This window comes from Symphalangus syndactylus, chromosome 12, assembly GCF_028878055.3.
Source record: "Symphalangus syndactylus isolate Jambi chromosome 12, NHGRI_mSymSyn1-v2.1_pri, whole genome shotgun sequence".
NCBI lineage: Eukaryota > Metazoa > Chordata > Mammalia > Primates > Hylobatidae > Symphalangus > Symphalangus syndactylus.
The window spans coordinates 91,433,262-91,455,049 of NC_072441.2; the positions used below are offsets into that span (position 1 = coordinate 91,433,262).

General features: G+C 39.0%; 1 protein-coding gene and 1 pseudogene across 1 annotated transcript in view; one reads left to right on the plus strand and one right to left on the minus strand.

The window, feature by feature from the left end:
- The window catches only part of RGS5 (regulator of G protein signaling 5), a 183,164-nt gene that overhangs the window by 83,154 nt on the left and 78,222 nt on the right, over nucleotides 1-21,788 (minus strand). The window lies entirely within an intron of this gene.
- On the plus strand, nucleotides 11,620-14,278 carry LOC134734499 (CCA tRNA nucleotidyltransferase 1, mitochondrial-like; annotated as a pseudogene).

Sequence of the window (21,788 nt, forward strand, 5' to 3'; positions counted from 1 at the left end):
GTTTGTCATTCTCTTGAAGTGCTAGAATACACCCACCCATACCCTTTGCCCACCCCACACACACTCTCACATATCACAGTCCTTGCAGGACTTATTATTATGTAACTGCCATAGAGTTAAGTGTATGAGACACTTGGTACCCTGAGGCACTTGCTGCACTAGACACACCAGTCTAATCAATCACAAATAATAATTTGACTATGATACCACTGCATTTCATAAATTACCAGCATCTAATTTCCCAAGGCCAGAATCTCAGCACTGAATTTAAGTCCAAGGAATTACCAAACCAATGCCAAAATTCCATCTTCAAAGGACTATTTCCTGAGACAATATTGATTCCAATTTCGGATTCAATTCAGTTAGGAGGTCAAAATCACAAGTAATTTTTTTTTTTGAGATGGATTTTGGCTCTTATTGCCCAGGGTGGAGTGCAATGGTGCAATCTCGGCTCACTGCAACCTCCACCTCCCAGGTTCAAAGGATTCTCCTGCCTCAGCCTCTCAAGTAGCTAGAATTACAGGCGTGAGCCACTACGCCTGGCTAATTTTGTATTTTTAGTCAAGATGGAGTTTCTCCATGTTGGTCAGGCTGGTCTCAAACTCCCAACCTCAGGTGATCCGCCCACCTTGGCCTCCCAAAGTGCTGGAATTATAGGCATGAGCCACCGCACCTGGCCAGAGGTCAAAATCACAAGTAATTTTAAGAGAAAGGATTTAATATGAAAAACTGTTAATTAGGTATAAAAATTGTTCACTGGGTACATTTAAATGCTTAAAACTAAACATAAAATTATCACTAGGGTAGAAACTGCAGGAAGCAGCTATCACCTCTAGAGTTGGGGGAATGAAGGGATCCGGTTGGAGTTAAACTTAAAAGTTTGAATGAGTGGCTCCATGGACCTGTAGCCCATACCTTTGAGGAGGAAGCACTGCTCAACTGATGCTAGAGTCTCTGGTCTCCAAAAAACGGCATGTTGGGACTGGGACCAAGACCTCTGAAAAACAAACCTGTTCCATAGATCTATTGTGGTTTTTGAGATGCACCACCACCCTAATAAGTATGCTTAATATATTAGACAAAGAATATGCCAGAACTTGACTTTGTTCATAAAGCAAATGCCAACTATGGGTACAAAGAAGAACTAACTAGAGAATTATCTTTTCTAATCAAAAATAGAAGCACAAATACAAATAGGGCTAAGTTTTATGTGATGTGTGAGTCTTTGGAGATGATTGCTATTATATCCAGTGGGAAAAAAGGGTTTCAAGGAATTAGCATTTTATTTTTACCTGTGCTTAACTTCTTTACTCCTTAAGTACCCTTAAAGACCAAAAGTTGTTTTGCATTTCTCATCCACTTCAGTTTTTAAGGATTATCATTCTAAACGTTGGGCATTTTTAAAAGTGATATAACAAAATAAGAGGATTGATAGTCCTAAGTGACAATTAGAAGAAAATACTCTCACAACCTCCAATGCTTGATAGCATGGCCCAAGATATCACCATCTTTCACTTGAGTTAATGATTTAGCCTCTTAAATGTTTGCCATTCCTACACACTTGTCTTTATTAGTCTATTCTTAATACACTCATCAGAGTGATCATGTTAAGGGAAGAGCTAAGTCACAGTATGGTCACATCTTTGCTCAAAACATACTGATGGCTTTCCATCTTGCTGAATATAAGGTGTATTTGCTGTTCTCTTGCTTCTGTGAAGAAATACACAAGAGTGAGTAATTTATTAAGAAAAAAGGTTTAATTGACTCATAGTTCCGCATGGTTGGGGCGGCATCAGGAAACTCATAATCATAGCATAAGGCACCTCTTCACAGGGTGGCAGGAGAGAGAATGAGTGCAAGGCAGGGAATGCCAGATGCTTATACAACCATCAGATCTTGTGAGACTTACTCATTATTGCGAGAACAGCATGGGGGAAACCACCCCCATGATTCAATTACCTCTACCTTGTCCCATCCTTAAAACACGGGGATTATTACAATTCAAGGTGAAAATTGGGTGGGGACACATAGCCAAACCATATCATTCCACCCCCACTCCTCCCAAATCTCATGTCCTCACATTTCAAAACATAATCATGCCCTTCCAACAGTCCCCCAAAGTCTTAACTCATTCTAGCATTCACTCAAAAGTCCAAGTCCAAAGTCTCATCTGAGACAAGGCAAGTCCCTTCCACTTATGAGCCTGTAAAATCAAAAGCAAGTTATTTAATTCTAAGATACAACGGGGGTACAGGCATTGGGTAAATGTTCCCATTCCAAATGAGAGAAATAGGCCGAAACAAAGAGGCTACAGCCCCCATGTAAGTCCGAAATCCAATAGGGCAGTCATTAAAACTTAAAGTTCTAAAATGATCTCCTTTGACTGTATGTCTCACATCCAGGTCACACTGATGCAAGAGGTGAGCTCCCACAACCTTGGGCAGCTCCATCCCTGTGGCCATGCAAGGTACAGCCCTGCTCCAGGATGCTTTCACAGGGGGGCATTGAATGCCTGCAGGTTTTCTAGGTGCACAGTGCAAGCTATTGGTGGATCTACCATTCTGGGGCCTGGGATCTGGAGGATGGTGGCCCTCTTCTCACAGCTCTACTAGGCAGTCCCCCTGTGGGGACTCTGTGTGGGGTCTGCAACCCCGCATTTCCCATCCTCACTGCCATAGCAGAGGTTCTCCATGATGGCTCTGCCCCTGCAGCAGGCTTCTGCCTGTACATCCAGGAATTTCCACACATGCTCTGAAATCTAGGTGGAGGTTCAAACCTCAATTCTTGACTTCTGTGCATCAATAGGCCTAACACCACATGGAAGCTGCCAAGGCTTGGGGCTTTCACCCTCTGAAGCAAGGGACTGAGCTGTACTCTGACCCCTTTTAGCTGTGGTTGGAGTGGCTGGGATGCAGGGCACCAAGTCCCAAGGCTGCACACAGCAAGGGGGCCCTGGACACAGCCCAGGACACCATTTTCCCTCCTAGGCCTCTGGGCCTGTGATGGAAGGGGCTGCTGTGAAAGTCTCTGACATGCCCTGGACACCTTTTCCCCATTGTCTTGGTGATTAACATTTGGCTCCTGATTACTTATGTAAATTTCTGCAGCAGGCTTTAATTTCTCCCCAGAAAATGGGTTTTTCTTTTCTATTGCATCATCAGGCTGCAAATTTTCCAAACTTTCATCCTCTACTTCCTCTTCAATGCTTTGCCACTTAGAAATTTCTTCCACCAGATACCCTAAATCATCTGTTTCAAGTTCAAAGTTCCACAGATATCTAGGGCAAGGGCAAAATGCCACCAGTCTCTTTACTAAAGCATAGCAAGAGCCACCTTTGCCCCCGTTCCCAAGAAGTTCCTCATCTCCATGTGAGACCACCTCAGCCTGGACCTTATTGTCCACATCACTATCAGCATTTTGGTCAAAACCATTCAACAAGTTTCCAGGAAGTTCCAAATTTTCCCACATCTTCCTGTCTTCTTCTGAGTCCTCCAAACTGTTCCAACCTCTGCCTGTTACCTGTTCCAAAGTCATTTCCAGATATTTTAGTATCTTTACAGCAGTGCCCCATTCTACAGGTACCAATTTACTGTACTAGTCCATTCTCATGCCACTATAAAAAAACTGCCCAAGACTGCATAATATATAAAGGAAAGAGGTTTAATTGACACACAGTTTCATATCGCTGGGGAGGCCTCAGGAAACTTACAATCATGGTGGAAGGCATCTCTTCACAGGGCGGCAGGGGAGAGAATGAGTGCAAGCAGGGGAAATGCCAAACACTTATTGAACCATCAGATCTCTTGAGACTTACTCATTATCATGAGAACAGCATGGGGGAAGCCTCCCCTGTGATCCAATTACCTCCACCTGGTCCTGCCCTTGACTTGTGGGGATTATTACAATTCAAGATGAGATGTGGCTGGGGACACAGAGCCAAACCATGATATGATGATATCATCAGGCAAAGTTGAAGTAGTAACATTCAAGGTCTCAAGACTGACATATGTTCCCTCCATCCCTAGGTCCAATGACTGCTACCTCTCTGACTCTGTCTTCTACTCCCCTTCCTCTCACTCTGTCCTCACAACACTGGTTTCTTTGCTGTAATTCAGGGCATTTGCCCTTGCAGTTCCATTTCCCTGGAATGCTCTCCTCAGATAGTGACATGGCTGTCTCTCTCACCTCCTTCAGACTTTTACTCAAATATTGGCTTTTCAGTGAGACTTTTCCTATGGTTCTAATTAAAATTTCAACACATACACAATACTCTCCTTATGTCCTTCCTGCTTTATTGTCTCATTACTCTTACTAACATTTGGGTTCCCTAAGGACAGAGATTTCCATTCCTTTTATTCATTTCTAGATTCCCAGCATCCTCCAGATACCTGGCTCATAGTAGGTCATTAACAAATATTTACCAAATTAATAACTACATGAGTGAATTATATAAATAAAATAAATCTGGGCTTTGCATCTAATTTTTGGCTGATTAGAAACAAGCCTCTCTTCATCTCTTTTTACTTGAATTTATTCCTCTGTAAATTAAGGTCATAATACTCCATCAAACTGATGGCTTTCACCATTGATTGTGAATTCGTGACATTTCTTAATCAAAAGCATTGAGAGAGGAGATGTTTATAATTAGAGATAAAATTCAAAATTTTGATCTGGGAGTCAAAAGACCTGGGTTGAAGACATGGAAAAGAGATCTTTGTACTTCATATTAACATAACCATAATTTCCCTCTCTACCTCATAAGATTTTTGTGAACATTGAAAGGAGAGCAGGGAACATAGCAGGTATACAGTCAATATTTGTTTCAATCCTATTTTCTCTCCTATTAGCCAGGCCAAAAAAAGAAAAAATGTTATAGTGATAATGCTAACAACATCAATAGGAGCTATTATTACTTTGTCTCTGGGTGGTTACCTTAGTTGTAGGATACTAAGCTTTTGGTGGATTTAGTCCACATAGGCTGATTTGTTTAACTCAGTTTCATCTTTATTGACTCTACTTACACCTTGGCCATACCTGACTATTAATGAAGGCTGTGTCAACTCATGCCTTTCTTGTACTACTTTTAAAAGCTGTCTAAAGTTCAGTATCTGATGACAATTCATTCAGTGATACTATTCTGCCACTAAATTACTTTTACCATTAATTAACTCTGTAAAGGATAAAAGATTTATAACACCTGATGATTAACCTTCAGGAACTCAGAGCATATTGGATTTATATAAAAAGAAGTGCATACTACATTGACTAGTTAGAATAGGGTCCTCTTAAGACAGTTGTCTGATTATTTGTAACAAGTTTCTATGTGCCACATAAGAGGCATAACAGGATATGTTAATCAGATGTCCTTTTAAAAAAATCCACAAAGACACATTACAAAAAATTCAATCCCATTTGTAGTCACTTTTCCCATTATTGATTATAAGATGGCAACACTAGACTTTAAATGGACTTTGCACAAGTGATTGACATTTGTCTGACTGGCAAAGTCAAGTCAGGCTCCATTCTCTGGCCAATACAGCAGAGTGGAGGTGGAGTGAGAGAAACTGCATGCATGTCAGAAGCTATGGGAGACCAGAGGGACAGGCTAAAAGTACAAAGATGACATTTAGAGAAACTTTTCCCACATTTTTCTCTTTTTTAAATATTAAATTGCAATAAAAAAGTGAAAAACATTACCTCTTGGCAGACTCTGACAACTATAATAATCCTGTGCATTTGCACACATTTATGTACTTAGAGCTGCACAAAACCCATGAAATAACCAGAGCAGTTATTATTCCCATTTTACAGGCAAGAAAACAGAGGCATGGAAATGACAGCTGGCTTGTTAAATTTGTGTATTGGAAAAAGACAAGAGTTTGTGATCATGTTAGGAGGGACTAGGAGAGCAGTATGTTTTGCAGGAGTAACCCAGGAGAACCTTAGCTTTTGTGATCCCCAGAAGTAATCTCCTAGGAAAAACACTTTGCCTGGAGAATTTAACAATAGTAAACTAAACAATGTTCCAGGATAAACATTGGGTCTATTTTTAGTCCAGTGTTATGCACAAGGCTAGAGTAAGCCTGAAGGAATGTTTTGTGTGATGGAGAGTAAACTGAACTTATTTGGTACTGTTGCCTTTTGTCCAAGCCCTTGTCCTAGAGTCCCCAGGACCATTTATGCTTATTAGTTCTCCTTTATCTGGTGTCCTTGGAAGAAACAAGTGGTAAAATTAAAAAAAAAAAAAAAAAAGGCTAAATAGGACATTTTCTTATCTTCAGGGTTAAAATTGTTACTTCATTCAAAGCAATTGGGAAACAGCAGGCCTTCCACCTTTCCTTGTTATCATTATATGTGCAGAAGTAAAGTACTCCTACTACTACAGTAGTTGCTATAACCCAAATAATGTAGTTTCTGTATTTAAGAGTAAAATCAGAGAGGCTGATATGCAAAGAAAATAAAAAAACCCCAGAAGTTATGAGACCTGGACTCTAGAGCCATTTTTTCCCTGTAATTGTATACCCTTCGGTGATTAATTTAGTTTTATTAGGACTCCATTGCTTTGTTTTGTTTTCTTATGAAATGCAAAGATGGTGGGGGTGGGGAAGGATGGGCACTGAACTAAGTGGTTGCTTATACTTAAGATATAGCACTCTAATTCTTTGATAGTTTTTTGCTAGAAGGCTATGGGATGAAGATTGGTCAATTGTCCATTTAAAGTAGAAGCAATTTACTGAATTGCTTATTTGTGATGAGCAGAGACACACAACCTTAGTGTCTCTTCATTCACTGTTCATACTCAGTGAAAGTCTCCTGTGCCTTCTGAAGCAAATAATGTATATCTGATATATTTCTGGTATACTGTTCACCACGCTCTAAAAGATAAGTATAAACTTTTTGTAGGAGAGGTAGTTATATACACAATAAGTCTGGAAGAAATATTTGCTGTGGTTTGAAGTTTGCATATATATTACTGTAGATTGCTTCTTCAGAGATTAGGAAATCTCTCAAGGAGGAAATGTCTCAAGGAGGAAAGGGAGTCAAGTAACAGGTAGAAATGAATGTCATTAAACAGAAGACATGCCCAGGTACAGAACCCTGTCTCTTCAATCTGTTAATATGCTGTGCCTTCTATTTCATTAACTTACCAGTCAATATATTAGTGTGTTACATACATTAAATACTGTAGGAATCCTGTGGAGGGAGACGTGCCTGTGGGCTAGGGTCATCAGAACAGGTTTCAGAAAAGAGTGAATTCTACAAGGAATTTGAAGATCAGCAGAAAATGCATAGATGGAGAAAATAAGAATAATTTTCCAGTACGAAGGATAGCATAGATCCAAATGAAAAAGCAGAGTTTTTTTTTAAACCATTGTATATTGATCACATTTAGAAAATTTAACATCGATAAAACAATACTATTTACTATTCAGCCTATGTTCACATTTTATGTCTTCTATATCATTTTTTCCTCTTATTCAAGATCCAACCCAAGATCCATTTCATTATTGTCATGACTCTAATACCTCAACCTTTATGATGTTGACATTTTTGGAGAATAAAGGTCAATTTTTAGAATTTCCTTTAATTTGGATTTTTAAAAAATATTTCTCCATGGTTAGATTTAATTATGAATCTTGAACAGGAGCACTACTTGAGTGATATTTTTTCTTCTCTGTGCATCATATCAGGAGGTACATGATTAATGACATTAACTTTGTGTCATTGTGTGTCTGGTCATTGATGACATTACTTTGACCACCTGATTAAAATGAGATCTATGGGGTTTTCCCATTTTTCTCTTTGTAATTAATGTGGTCTGTAATAAAAGATGTTTTAAAATGATGTAAGCATCCTGTTCCTCATTAAACTTTCCCCAAATAGCTTTCCCATTCATTGAGCAGGCTATTCCTTTGCTTTAAAAATTTCCAGTGGGAGTTTGGAAATTTCAATATAAACAGCCACATTATTTTAAAATAAATACCTAAATCAATAATCAGTGACATGCGTGTCCATGTGAAGAGACCACCAAACAGGCTTTGTGTGAGCAATAAAGCTTTTTAATCACCTGGGTGCAGGTGGGCTGAATCCAAAAAGAGAGTCAGCAAAGGGTGATGGGATTATCATTAGTTCTTATAGGTTTGGGATAGGTTATTACAAAGTACCTTTTTAAGGGTGGGGAGGGTGTATCATACAAAGTACATTCACAAGGGCGGGGGACTATCACAAAGTACATTATTGCAAGGGCAGGGAGGGTGTATTTTCACAAAGTCAATTAATCAGTTAGGGTGGGGCAGGAACAGATCACAATGGTGGAATCACAGTTAAGGCAGGAACTGACCATTTTCACTTCTTTTGTGGATCTTCAGTTGCTTCAGGCCATCTGGATGTATACCTGCAGGTCACAGGGGATATGATGGCTTAGCTTGGGCTCAGGGGCCTGACAATCAGTACTTACTCATTTCCACTCCCTGATCCTTTGTTTCTGATTCTTGACCTACTGCTGGCTAGGACTTCAAACACAATGCTGAATAGAAGGGATAAGATCACATATGCTTGCCTTGTTTTTGATTTTAGAGAGAATGCATTCCATTAGCTGTAGAATTTTTATAGATGTTCTTTACCAGATAAAATTCCTCTCTATTTCTATTTTTCTTAGTATTTCTTAATCATCAGTGGGCATTGGATTTTCAAATTTTTACACATCTATTGAGATGATAATATTTTTTCCCCTAGAACAACCAAGCATTCTTATAATAAATCCTACTTGGTACTGAAATATTTTCCATTTTATATATTGCCTGATTCAATTTTTCAATATTTTCTTAGGAATATTTGTACCTATAATTATGAGGAATAGTGAACTAATGCTTTATTTCTTATAAGAAATGTACTTGTTCATTATTTACATCACAGTTTTGCTGATATCATAAAACTAGACTTTAAGTGTTCCTTCCTCTTTTATTTTAGGGAGTGTTCATATGGAATGGTTTTATTCCTCCATAAAGATCATAGAACGTGTTTGTAAAGCCATCTGAGCCAGTTTTCTTTGATGAAAGATTTTTTATAACAAAATCAATCTCTGCTTTCGTTATCTATTATTGTGTAATAAAACACACAAAAACTTAGTAGCCTAAAACAATAATAATCTATTATCTTTTCACACTTCTATGAATTGGCTGGTTTTGTCTGGGCTGCATTCACCTGGAGGGATGGCTGAGCTGTGAACCCCAAGATGGCCCCACTCCCAAGTCTGTCAGTTGGCTCTGGCTAATGGCTCAGCCTTTTTCTCCATGTTTTCTTTCATCCTAGGCAGCCTCAGGAAACTGTTCCAAAAGATTGGAGGTAGAAGCTACAAGATATCACTGTGCCAGGCTTCAGAAATTGTACACCATCACTTCTGCTACATTTTGTTGATCAAAGCAAGTCACAGGGACATCCCAGATTCAGGACAGGGGATAAAAATTCTGCCTCCAAATAGGAGGAGGGGCATGCAGAATATGCGGAGTTGTTGCAGCCATCTTTGAAAACAATCTACTACAGCCAATTCAGGCCAGAGTAATTCATATCCCTTCTACATTCTCATTCAATCAGAGCATCAGGCTTAAAATTCTTGATCTCATCATATAAATCTGGTCCAGATACTGATGAGGCGCTTTGGATGTAGTTTCTCAAGCACATCTTCTCTGATACCACTCCTCTTAATCCAGACACCTCTGAACAAAAATGACATCATCTCCTCCAATACATACAATATATAATGTTGAAAAAGTAGTAGGATATTGGCTACAAACACTCCTATTCAAAAGGGGAAGGACAAGAAAATCATGGAATAACTGGTCTATAGCAATTCTTACCTCCAGCCACGGACATGTTGCTAATTTCACCTTCCACAGTAGGGGCTATTTCTTGATTAGGGCCCAGTTCTAATCCCTGAAAGCATGAATAGTTCCCTAACCCATGGTTCTTCTCATCTCTTATTTTTCCCCATCTGGGTCTTTCTTGCTCTGGGTCTTGGTTCTACCCTCTGGAACATCTTTTTTCATAAGCAATGGCTGTGTTGGCAGCTGAGTAGCTCTCTCAGCAAACTTGCAGCCTGTAGAAAGTTAGAAACCAAGAAGTCTCTTTCATTTTGTAGTATCTCTGATGTTTTTAGTCTAATATAATACAACTCTCTTAAAACTTTGTGGGCTTTCTATTATCTATCAGGTTATAGTTCGTTTTACAAGACAAAACCCATTCCAACAATTCATTTTTTGGGGAGGTTTCTCTCTACTTTAGACATCATGTCAGGACAATGCCTTTAAAATTCTCAGGAGCTTTTTTGCCAAGCTAAGAGAGTCTAGCAAGCATAGCCATGAATCTTTTCAAGGATTTTAACAAAACGTTTATAGTCTTGCCCTTGATCTGATCTAGATTCTGAGGCTATCTCTTACTTTGAGAATATTACATCAGTTAGAGAGACAGGAGATGTGAAAAATTTTCATCTTCCAATCTAGCATAATTGGGGCCCTTCATATTTCTTCTAAATTTTCTTTAGAAACTGAATAGCTACTACTTTAAATTGCCTCTTTCTTCTCATATGTTATACAGCTAAAAACAAAAAGGACAACAAAATTTCCCAAAACACCTCATTGACACTTTCAACCTTCTGCTCAGATGACCTCTTCTCCTTGCCTCCTCATAGTTAATTATCCATACAAAAGACAAAATAATCCTTACAAAGATCTATGGCAGTGGTCCACCATTATCTCAAGTGGTGTTTCTGAGTGAATTAGAAAAAAAATTGTTTCTTCCTTAATATATACTGTTATATCAAGGAAAATTGTAACAAATATACATACCTATGATGACTATAAATGTGAATGGCAGCCCCTAAAATTGCACAGTGCAAATTCTGCATAACTAAACTACTGGCTTTGCCTTGTTCCAAACCTTCTAATGGCTTTCCCTCACAGTTAGAAAATTGTATAGCCTATATGAATCTATATGGAATATATAAATACCTCCTAAAAACCAGCAATATAATAGGCAAAACCCTTGAACAGACTCTCTACAAAGAATGATATAAAAATGGCCAATGGGCCAGGCGCAGTGGCTCATGCCTGTAATCCCAGCACTTTGGGAGTTCGAGAGGGTGGCTCACGAGGTCAAGAGATCGAGACCATCCTGGCCAACATGGTGAAACCCCGTCTCTACTAAAAATACAAAAATTAGCTGGGCGTGGTGGCACATGCCTGTAATCCCAGCTACTTGGGAGGCTGAGGCAGGAAAATCACTTGAACTCGGGAGGAGGAGGTGGCAGTGAGCTGAGATCGCACCACTGCACTTCAGCCTGGGCAGCAGAGTGAGACTGCGTCTCAAAAAAAAAAAAAAAAAAATGGCCAATGAACATATGAAAAAGGGTTCAACATCATTAGGTGTCAAAAAAAGGCACATTGAAACAACAGTGAGATGGTTCTATGCACTTACAAAAAAAGGTTAAAATTTAAAACAACTGATGACACTAAACGTTGCAGAGGATGTGGAAGAACCAGAATTCTGGAACATCGTTGAAGGGAATGAAACATGGATGCGGCATCGGCGGGGTCCCTGTGAGGCTGCTGACCTACTCTCCAGATGCTGAGACCCGTGTATCCTTGGCACAGGCCAGCATTGAGCTGTAGTTGGAGTAGGCTGCCTTCCGAAGCAACATCTATTTACAATGAAGTGGCAGTCTCCACAATTCCAGTCACTTTTCTCAGAAGGATTGAAGAGTTTGACAATTTACTTGTGAAAGAGGATCATGAATTAAGAATAGCAGAGGGGGCAGGTGTGGCGGCTCACCCTGTAATCCTGGCACTTCGGGAGGCTGACAAGATGGACAAATTGCTTGAGCTGAGGAGTTCGAGACCAGTCTGGGCAACATGGCGAGACCCCGTCTCTACAAAAAAATCCAATAATTAACCAGGCACATGGTGGCACACACCTGTAGTCCCAGCTACCCGGGAGGCTGAGGCAAGAGAATCACTTGAGCCCAGGAGGCGGAGGTTGCAGTGAGCTGAGATAGCACCACTGCACTCCAGCCTGGGTGACAGAGACCCTGTCTCAAAGAAGAAGAAGAAGAAAAAAGAAAAAAGCAGGAGGGCAGGAACAGTGGGGGGTTTATTCAATGGAGTAAAGCCTGGAAATGTAGATTTTGCCAACACTGCCACTCCTACTCAGATGACGATGTTTCAGTCAACCAGGATTTGGATGATAAACAACAAAGGAGAAGAGCACAGAACAATTACTGGCAGGCTTCACAAAGAAAATGTTAAGATTACTACACTAGAGATTGATGTTGCCACTGATGGATGATATGCTGAAGTCGAATTCACAACTGACCGGCAGAAAGATGCTGAACACAGGGCTGTCCCTGTAAATTCTATGTTTTCAGATTTTAATGATATCTTATCTGATGACTTTAATGGTTATGGTTTAAAAAATAAGAAAGTTAGATTTGTTGGACATGCCAAACAGAAATAAAAGAGGATTATCTTATGATTTTAAGATATTTCAGGTTTTATAGGAGTACTGGCTTTTTAAAAATACTTGTTATGGGCCGGGCGCGGTGGCTCACGCCTGTAATCCCAGCACTTTGGGAGGCCGAGGCGGGCGGATCACAAGGTCAGGAGATCGAGACCATCCTGGCTAACACAGTGAAACCCCGTCTCTACTAAAAAATACAAAAAATTAGCCCGGTGAGGTGGCGGGCGCCTGTAGTCCCAGCTACTCAGGAGGCTGAGGCAGGAGAATGGTGTGAACTCCGGGGGGCGGAGCCTGCAGTGAGCCGAGATCGTGCCACTGCACTCCAGCCTGGGCGACAGCAAGACTCTGTCTCAAAAAAAAAAATACTTGTTATGGATCATGACTGGCTGATAAAATATTCTTACTAATTAAATCTGATAATTATTTACATATATCTTTGCAAATAATAACAGGAACGGCAAATAACATTATTTGGAAAGGTCCAAACACCTTAGAGAATTCAGTGTCAAAATCATATTAATTGCCACAATCTGAACAGGATAAATTAGAACAAAATCAAAATGTTTTCTTTTAACTAAAAATGAAAATTGCTGCAATATTCAAGTTCAAATTTCCAAAATGCTCCAGGAGTTGAAGAAACTCTCATAGTGTTGATTGCTAAATTAAAATAAGAAATTCATGAGCTTCCACTTAGCACAGGTTGAACTTTCCTCTTAATATTCTTCCCAACTAAGCTAGACCTTCCTACACTTTTATGGGACAATTGTAGAGGAAACTGGTGACCATGATCCTGAAACTTTGTAAGCAATTGCAGAAAATGCAAAACGCTTGGGTGGAATATCAGGAATGAGGATTTGGGTGGAACTGAAAAAATGTTTGTTGGTAACCATGTAAATCATTTGATTCCCCTTATCTGTGATCTTGATGTGGCTCCTTACGTAGATTTATCTGCTAATTAAAGTTTAGAAGAGTTTAATAAGGTCAGAAAAAATGTTGAAGGTTTTTCACCAAAGTCAATGACTCTTTTTGCCTCATTATTCAAGTGATAGGATGATGTTGCAAAAGTGGATTTGAGGTCGAAGACTGCACAAAAAGAGAAAAGTCTTGGATTATTTATGGTTAAAAATAGGAAAGATTTAATTAAAGCAACAGATAGTTCAGAACCATTGAAACTCTATCAAGACTTCATTACAGCTTCTAGGGAACATGATGCAACTACTTGTGTATGTGAGCTACTGAGGTACCCAGGAGAGCACTGTCTCTGAAAGGAAATGCAGCAACGGAGAATCTCATTTCCTGTAACTGTCATGACATCAGGAAAGTGGGGATCTCTTCAGGGAAAGAAATTGGGGCTCTATTACAACAGCTGTGAGAACAGTGGGAAAAAAGTGGTTTCCGGCTGGGCGCGGTGGCTCATGCCTGTAATCCTAGCACTTTGGGAGCCCAAGGTGGGTGGATCGCCTGAGCTCAGGAGTTCGAGACCAGCCTGGGCAACATGGTGAAACCCTATCCCTACTAAAATCCAAAAAAAAAAAAAAAAAAAAATTAGCCAGGCGTGGTGGCCTGTGCCTGTAGTCCTAGCTGCTCGGGAGGCTGAGGCAGGAGAATTTCTAGAACCTGGGAGGCGGAGGTTGCAGTGAGCCAAGATTGCACCACTGCACTCCAGCCTGGGTGACAGAGCGAGAATCCATCTTTTAGAAAAAAAAAAAAAAAAAGTGGTTACCAAAGGGAAAAAGATTCACTTCTAAATGGCATAAAGAAGACCTAAAACTGGTGGCCATTAAAAGGCAGAACATTTTAAATACGGCTAGTTTTTTCTTCTCCCTCCTAGTGAGAGTTTGGAAATCACAGCAGAATAAAAGCCAGCTTAAAGGACCTCTTAAAGATAAGGTCTTATTTTGTGAATTATATTTCAGGAAGTAAACTGAAATTCACCTCCTCTTGATCTGATTTATATTACTGAAACAGTTATTTTGAAATAGTTCCAACTGAGAAAAGCATAATTGGCTTCTACAATCTTAATCTATTTAGACGTTTTTTAAAATTTAGTTTTTGCATAACGTGGCACTAAGATTGATCTGAAAAAGTGTTAACTATCTGGAAGAAAAAACGTTTATTAATTGCAATTGAGATAACTGGATTACTTTGTACAATGACTGTCTATGATGTGTTCATTCTTATCTGAATTCCAAAATAAATAAATGAGTGCCTCAAAAGAACTTGAAAAAAGGTACAACTATTTTAGAAAACTTTTTAGCAGGGTTTTTTTTTTCATTAAAAGGAAAAACTACACTTGCCCCATGCCTCAGCAATTCCACTCTAAGTATTTACCAAAAGAAATGAAAAGATATGTCAGCACAGTGAGTTATATAAAATAATATCTTTATTCATTATAGTCAGAAATTAGAATCCATTCAAATGAATTCCAACAGAAAAGTAAATAATTGTGGAATGGTCATACATTGGAATATTAACTAATCAGCAGTTAAAAAAAGAATAGACTAATAATGTATGCAAAAACATAAATAAGTCTCAAAAACATATTAAACAAACAAAGCCTTACCAAAAGAATGTATACTCTATGGTTTCATTCATATGAAGTTCTAGAATGGGTGTAACTAATTCATAGTGGGAAAAAAAAAAACTAGACCATATGCATCAGGAGGCAGGGTGGACATTGACTGGAAGCAGAAATGAAGGAACTCTTAGGGATAATTGGAAAAAAAAAAATTTTAGAGAGACTCAGAGGGTTTCACTCTCTCACCCAGGCTGCAGTGTTGTGATCACAGCTCACTGCAGCCTCAACTCTAGGGCTCAAGTGATCCGCCCACCTTAGTCTCTTAAGTGGCTGGGACCACAGGTGCATGCCACTGCACCTGGCTAATTTTTAAATGTTTTGTTAAGACAGAGTCTTGCTATGCTGTCCAGGCTGATCTTGAACTTCTGGACTCAAGTGATCCTCCAGCCTCCGCCTTTCAAAGTGCTGAGGTTACAGGTGTGAGCCACTGCACCAGGCCAAAATAGAAATACTCTGTATCTTGTTTGAGGTCATGGTTACATGGGTGAATATATTTGTCAAAATGTATCTAAGGCATGTGATGGCACACGCTTATAGTCCCAGGCACCATGACTTTGTTGGTTGTTCCCGCCAACTACTCTCACCCAGTCTTCTTTGTACTTGTTGTTCTCTTTGCCTGAAACACTTGCCAAGATCTCTTCATGGCTTGCTTCCTTGCCTCCTTTGGGTTTCTGCTAACTTGTCCTCAGGTAAGAGACCCCTGACCACTCTCTCTGAAATTCTGTTATCTGACTTATCCCCAAAGACTAGATGTCTTTACCCTACTTTACTTTTCTTCTATAATAACTGATATTGTATTATGTGTTCATTTGGTTATTTATTTTCTTCTTGGATTAGAATGTAAGTTTAATAATGGCAGATTTTTGTTGTTGTTGTTCTTAACTATATCCTCAGTTCTTAAAATGGTGCTTGGCACAGAGCAGGTCTTGTTAAATGAATGAATGAAGATCTCTGTGGCTTACTTGAAATATATTATCTTCTGATCTGAACATAGCTGGGAGATTCTCTTCCATTGCTCTAAACTCTTGTTATGTATAGTTGCATTTTGTCTCTCTCTAGAAGGGCCTCCCCTACCTGAAGAAACTGGGAGTAAAATATTTTCTTGTGACAAAATTGTTTTTCCACCCCATGTTTCAGACTATAGTTATTCTGGTTTACGGTTTCCTTCCAGATAGGTATGGACCACACTTATGCAACCCATGGTCGTTTATTCTCACATTATCTGATTTCTAAACCAGCTTAATTCAGATCATTAAGTTGCTGATCCAATTCATTGTTTAAATTAAAACGACAGAAATGATCAGGCTGACCAGACTTTGGTATGGCCATTCCATTCTTAGATGTTTAGTTTAAGATAGAGAACAGTGACATACACAGATATTCATGTATAAAAATAAGATAAAAATATTTAAAATAGAAAAAGACACAATATTTTCACTGGAGACGAAGTGTTGGCCAGTGGCTGTAAGTGATGGAAAGCTGTGGTTGACTTCCTGGGGATATAATCAGTCTTTGTTTGGAAAATGAATGGCTACATAAGTATAGTACTTGTATTAAGTATTCTATGCTCAAGATTGAACTAGATTAATTGTCCATAGAGTATTAATCTCAAGCACCTCAGGCTACTTCTTCATATTTCACAGCTAGCACTGGAATAAAAGAAGTAAGGCCTTGAATTAAACCTCTTCATTTTATAGAAAGATCTTTCTTGAAAATAATAACTTGTTTTTAAAATTTTTGATTCATGTCTTATAGATGAGATCTATAAAAGTTTTGATGTAAACATCTGAGTTAGTGGCTCCTTGAGGATAGAGAGATAATGGATCAAACATGGCATATTTTTTAAATATATCAGAAAAATATTTACATTTTGGCCATTTCATAGCATACGTACATTCTTTGCACTGGTGGAATGAAGTAGTTATAAAAATAAATAACATTGGTGAATATTTGCTTCAAGTTAACCAACATTTTCTGAGCATGTGTTAAGCAATATGCAAGAAACTGTAAATACCAAATAAACCAGGTGTTCTCATGCTTGAAAGGAGCACAGGTGGAAGAGAGTTGTGAGATAAGATAGATGCATACACAAATGAGTATTATGCTCTAAGGCAAACTTTGAAACACACCATAATCAAATGTAATATTCAATGAGAAAATAAGGCAGATTCTGTTCTTAAGTGTTTTCATCTGGGGCTTAAAAGATGTTTAAGACTTAAGTATTGAATGTCAGAAAGAAGGGACAGCATAAAAAAGGTGCACAGTCAGGAAATTGTGTGTATATTGGTGGGAATGATGGTAGCCTACTATGAGAAGAGCTTAGAATTGGAGGGAAGATGTGATGAAATATAGGATTGGAAAGTTCAGCAGGGGAAATGTTGACAGAGGGCTGAGGAATTTAGGCTTTATTACATTTTCTATAGGGAACCTCTAAAGTTTTCTGAGGGCAGTAGTGACATGGTCAGATCTCTTTCAAATAAAGTTACTTCTGCAAAGCAGTATTGGTTAGACTGTGGGGAAGAGAGAATAAAAGGAGTTTCTATAACTGCAGCTCACTGTGAATGGTAATAGTTCTACTATGTGTTTGCAAACGTTCTATACTCAGAAGTGCAAAGATACATTTGTATAGGTGTCTTTATACATAGAAGGAGGCATTTACTGCCAATCAATGATAGACTGGATAAAGAAAATGTGGTGCATATACACCATGGAATACTATGCAGCCATAAAAATGAATGAGTTCATGTCCTTTGCAGGGACATGGATGAAGCTGGAAACCATCATCCTCAGCAAACTAACACAGGAACAGAAAACCAAACACCGCATGTTCTTACTCATAAGTGGGAGATGAACAGTGAGAACACATGGACACAGGGAGAGGAACATCACACACTGGTACCTGTCAGGAGTTGAGAGTAAAGGGGAGGGAGAGCATTAGAACAAATACTTAATGCATGCAGGGCTTAAAACCTAGATGACAGGCCAGGCACGGTGGCTCACACCTGTAATCCCAGCACTTTGGGAGGCTGAGGGGGGCGGATCACGAGATCAGGAGATTAAGACCATCCTGGCTAACATGGTGAAACCCCATCTCTACTAAAAGTACAAAAAATTAGCCGGGCGTTGTGGCGGGCGCCTGTAGTCCCAGCTATTCGGGAGGCTGAGGCAGGAGAATGGCGTGAACCCGGGAGGCGGAGCTTGCAGTGAGCCGAAATTGCACCACTGCACTCCAGCCTGGGCGACAGAGCGAGACTCCGTCTCAAAAAAAAAAAAAAAAAACAACCTAGATGACAGGTTGATAGGTGCAGGAAACCACCATGGCACAGGTATACCTTTGTAACAAACCTGCACATTCAGCATATGTATCCCAGAACTTACAGTAACATTAAAAAAAAAAGAAAGAGGAGGCATTTACACACATTCACACAACACACACACACATACACACGTTGGTTTGGCAAAGACTCAGTGAATCTGAGAGATAGAATATTGTATTGGTTAAGGACATGGGCCTTAGAATCAAACAAAAGACTGGCTCCTTCACTGTGTAACTTTGCTTAAGATAATTAAACTCTAATATAAAATGGAGTTAAAATGTTTACTTTTAAGTTTTGTTAAACATTAAATGTAATAACCTATGAGAAGGATTTAGTATAGTTCTCCCCTATTGTATGCACACAATAGCTGAGAGCTAACATTTCTACTATTGCCTTTTTCACTCTTGTTGTCAATTTGAGATGTACTTAAAGTCAATGAGTAATTTGGTAATACCATTAACTGGAAAGAGCTTGAGGTCTACAGAGTCAAGAAGATAAAGCCTATCATCTCCAAGCTATACTTTTGCCATTTTAACAAAAGAAGACCCAGAAACAGAACACAGAATCCTCTAAAGTCTGTTCCAAGTTGCTTTCCCAGAAATTACTTCAATGAGTAAACACTTTCCATCTCTCCTGAAGTTTCACTATATACTTATTAATGCATTATGCTACTCCTGCTCAGGAAAGATCTCCAACGCATTTAACACAGCAAAGTTTATCAAACATATTGTTCCCAACTGCTTGAATTTTATCTTACAATAGCTTCTATGACTTGTGAAGAAAACAAGCTACAAGGATTACAAGTGATTTTTTTATTTTTTATCTTGGCAGATGTTAAAAAACAACATTAGCAGAAACAATGACATTTGCAACAAATGAAAAATAAAGTAAATTAAGGGACTCGGAAAAGACAATGAGGGTAATTTGTTCGCAACTCTGGTTGTTGACTCACTGGGTGATTTGTGCCAAAAAGAGTAAACAACCAAATATAGTCACTGAAAACAGTAATAATCCATGAAAGAATGAAGACTTGTTCTATGATGAATCACAGAAGTCAGTGTTACACAGAATCATTCAGAGAGCTTAATTAACCAGAAAGCCATCATTATAGAAGCTCATCTATAACAAGTCTAATAGTATGGACATTGAAGACAGTATTGTCCTGAGCTCCATTGTTGGGAAAGGCCTGGTTTCATCAAGAGTTCTACTTTTCAGATAACACCCACTTTTCATACGCCATAAGGGCTCATAGATCTTGGGTTCCCATTCTTCTCCCTGGCTTCCATATTATCTAGATAGATAGGAGGTAATGGAAAGAGAAGGTCTGAGAAATAAAACCTTAGGTTACATTATTGAATATAGTCTGCTGAGTAAATTTCCTCAAACAACAGTGAAAAAGATTTTTTCCCACTGAGAATCCTGAAATACACCAGAATATTCATAGCTTTAAAATTCTTCCTTTTGTGTGTGTTGCAGGATGGGTAGTCTATCGTCTTGCTCTTTTCATTCACTTCTACTTTTTCAGCTTAATCCTCTCCTATATCCCTCCTGTACTGCACCATGAACTCTATTCAGCCACCTACCCATGGACATCTGAGCAAAGCTCACATACTTGTACAAGAACACTTGCCCAGAATTCTCTTTTTCCCATGATAACTTGTTGAAAACATTTTCTTTTGAAGTTTCACAAAACTCCAAGAAACCTATCTATATTTTTTCTTTGTAAATATTGCTATAAGATTTTGATTCTAAAACTTTAGCATTGACATCATTTTGCTTTCATAAATATCTGATTCTCCAAGCATATCATAAGATCTTAAAAATTAGGAACCAAGGCTTTTGTATTGCCTCATCATCTGAAATGCCTGGCATAGTGATTATTGTATCACAGTTGAGAATGCAAAAGCAAATCCTAGTTTTACCACTTAGTACCTGTGTAAATTTAGATGTATTATTTAACCTCTTCGAATTTCTGATTATGCATCTGTAAAATGGGTATAATAATACCAATTTCAAAGGTTTATGAGGATTACCTATGACAATATACAAAAAGCATCTAAAATGGCAGTTGATCCATTGTGTGTGCTCAATAAATAGTAGCTTAAAAATAAACTCGTTTCTGTAACGTTGAGGTATAATAATCTTCTTCAGATACATCACTCAGATTATGCCTTCAAGTTGGCCATCAATTAAAAACAAGCAACCATTTGTGAGAAAGAATACCAGGCCGGGGGCTGTGGCTCACGCCTGTAATCCCAGCACTTTGGGAGGCCGAGGCTGGTGGATCACGAGGTCAGGAGATCGAGACCGTCCTGGCTAACACAGTGAAACCCCGTCTCTACTAAAAATACAAAAAATTAGACGGGCATGGTGGTGGGCGCCTGTAGTCCCAGCTACTCGGGAGGCTGAGGCAGAAGAATGGCGTGAACCTGGGAGGCGGAGCTTGCAGTGAGCCGAGATCGCGCCACTGCACTCCAGCCTGGGTGACAGAGCAAGACTCCGTCTCAAAAATAAATAAATAAATAAATAAATAAATAAATAAAGTAATAATAATAAAAAAGAATATCCAAGCACAGGGCCAGGCATGGTGCCTCACGCCTATAATCCCAGCACTTTGGGAGGCTGAGGCAGGCGGATCACGAGGTAAGGAGTTTGAGACCAGCCTGGCCAATATGGTGAAACCCCATCTCTACTAAAAAATACAAAAAATTAGCCGGGCACGGTGGCACGCGCCTGTAGTCCCAGCTACTCAGGACTCTGAGGCAGGAGAATCGCTTGAACCCAAGAGGCGGAGGTTGCAGTGAGGTGAGATTGCGCCACTGCACTCCAGCCTGGGCGACAAAGTGAAACTCTGTCTCAAAAACAAAAACAAAAACAAAAAACAAAACAAAACAAAAACAAAACAAAACAAAAAATAAAACAATACCCAAGCACTTTACTACAACTCTAATCATTGGGAAGAACAGTTCTTCTTACAGTGATATATTGTTACAAAACCCACTTGTGTCTGTGAGCAATCTATGATGAATCTAGATTTACCTGCTGATTCCTCTGGAATTTATTGCAATGATAAACTTTCCAAAAATTAGAAAGTCATTCCAATATCATAAAATAGTCATCTGAATGGAATCAATTTAGATTCTCATCAACAGTGGACCAGATAAAGAAATGTGGTACATATACACCATGGAGTACTATATAGCCATAAAAAGAATGAAATCATGTCCTTTGCAGCAACATGGATGCAGCTGGGGGCCATTACCCTAAGTCAATTAATGCAGGAACAGAAAGCCAAATACTGCATGTTCTCACTTATAAGTGAGAGCTAAACATTAAGTACACATGGACACAAAGAAGGGAATAATAGACACCAGGGCCTACTA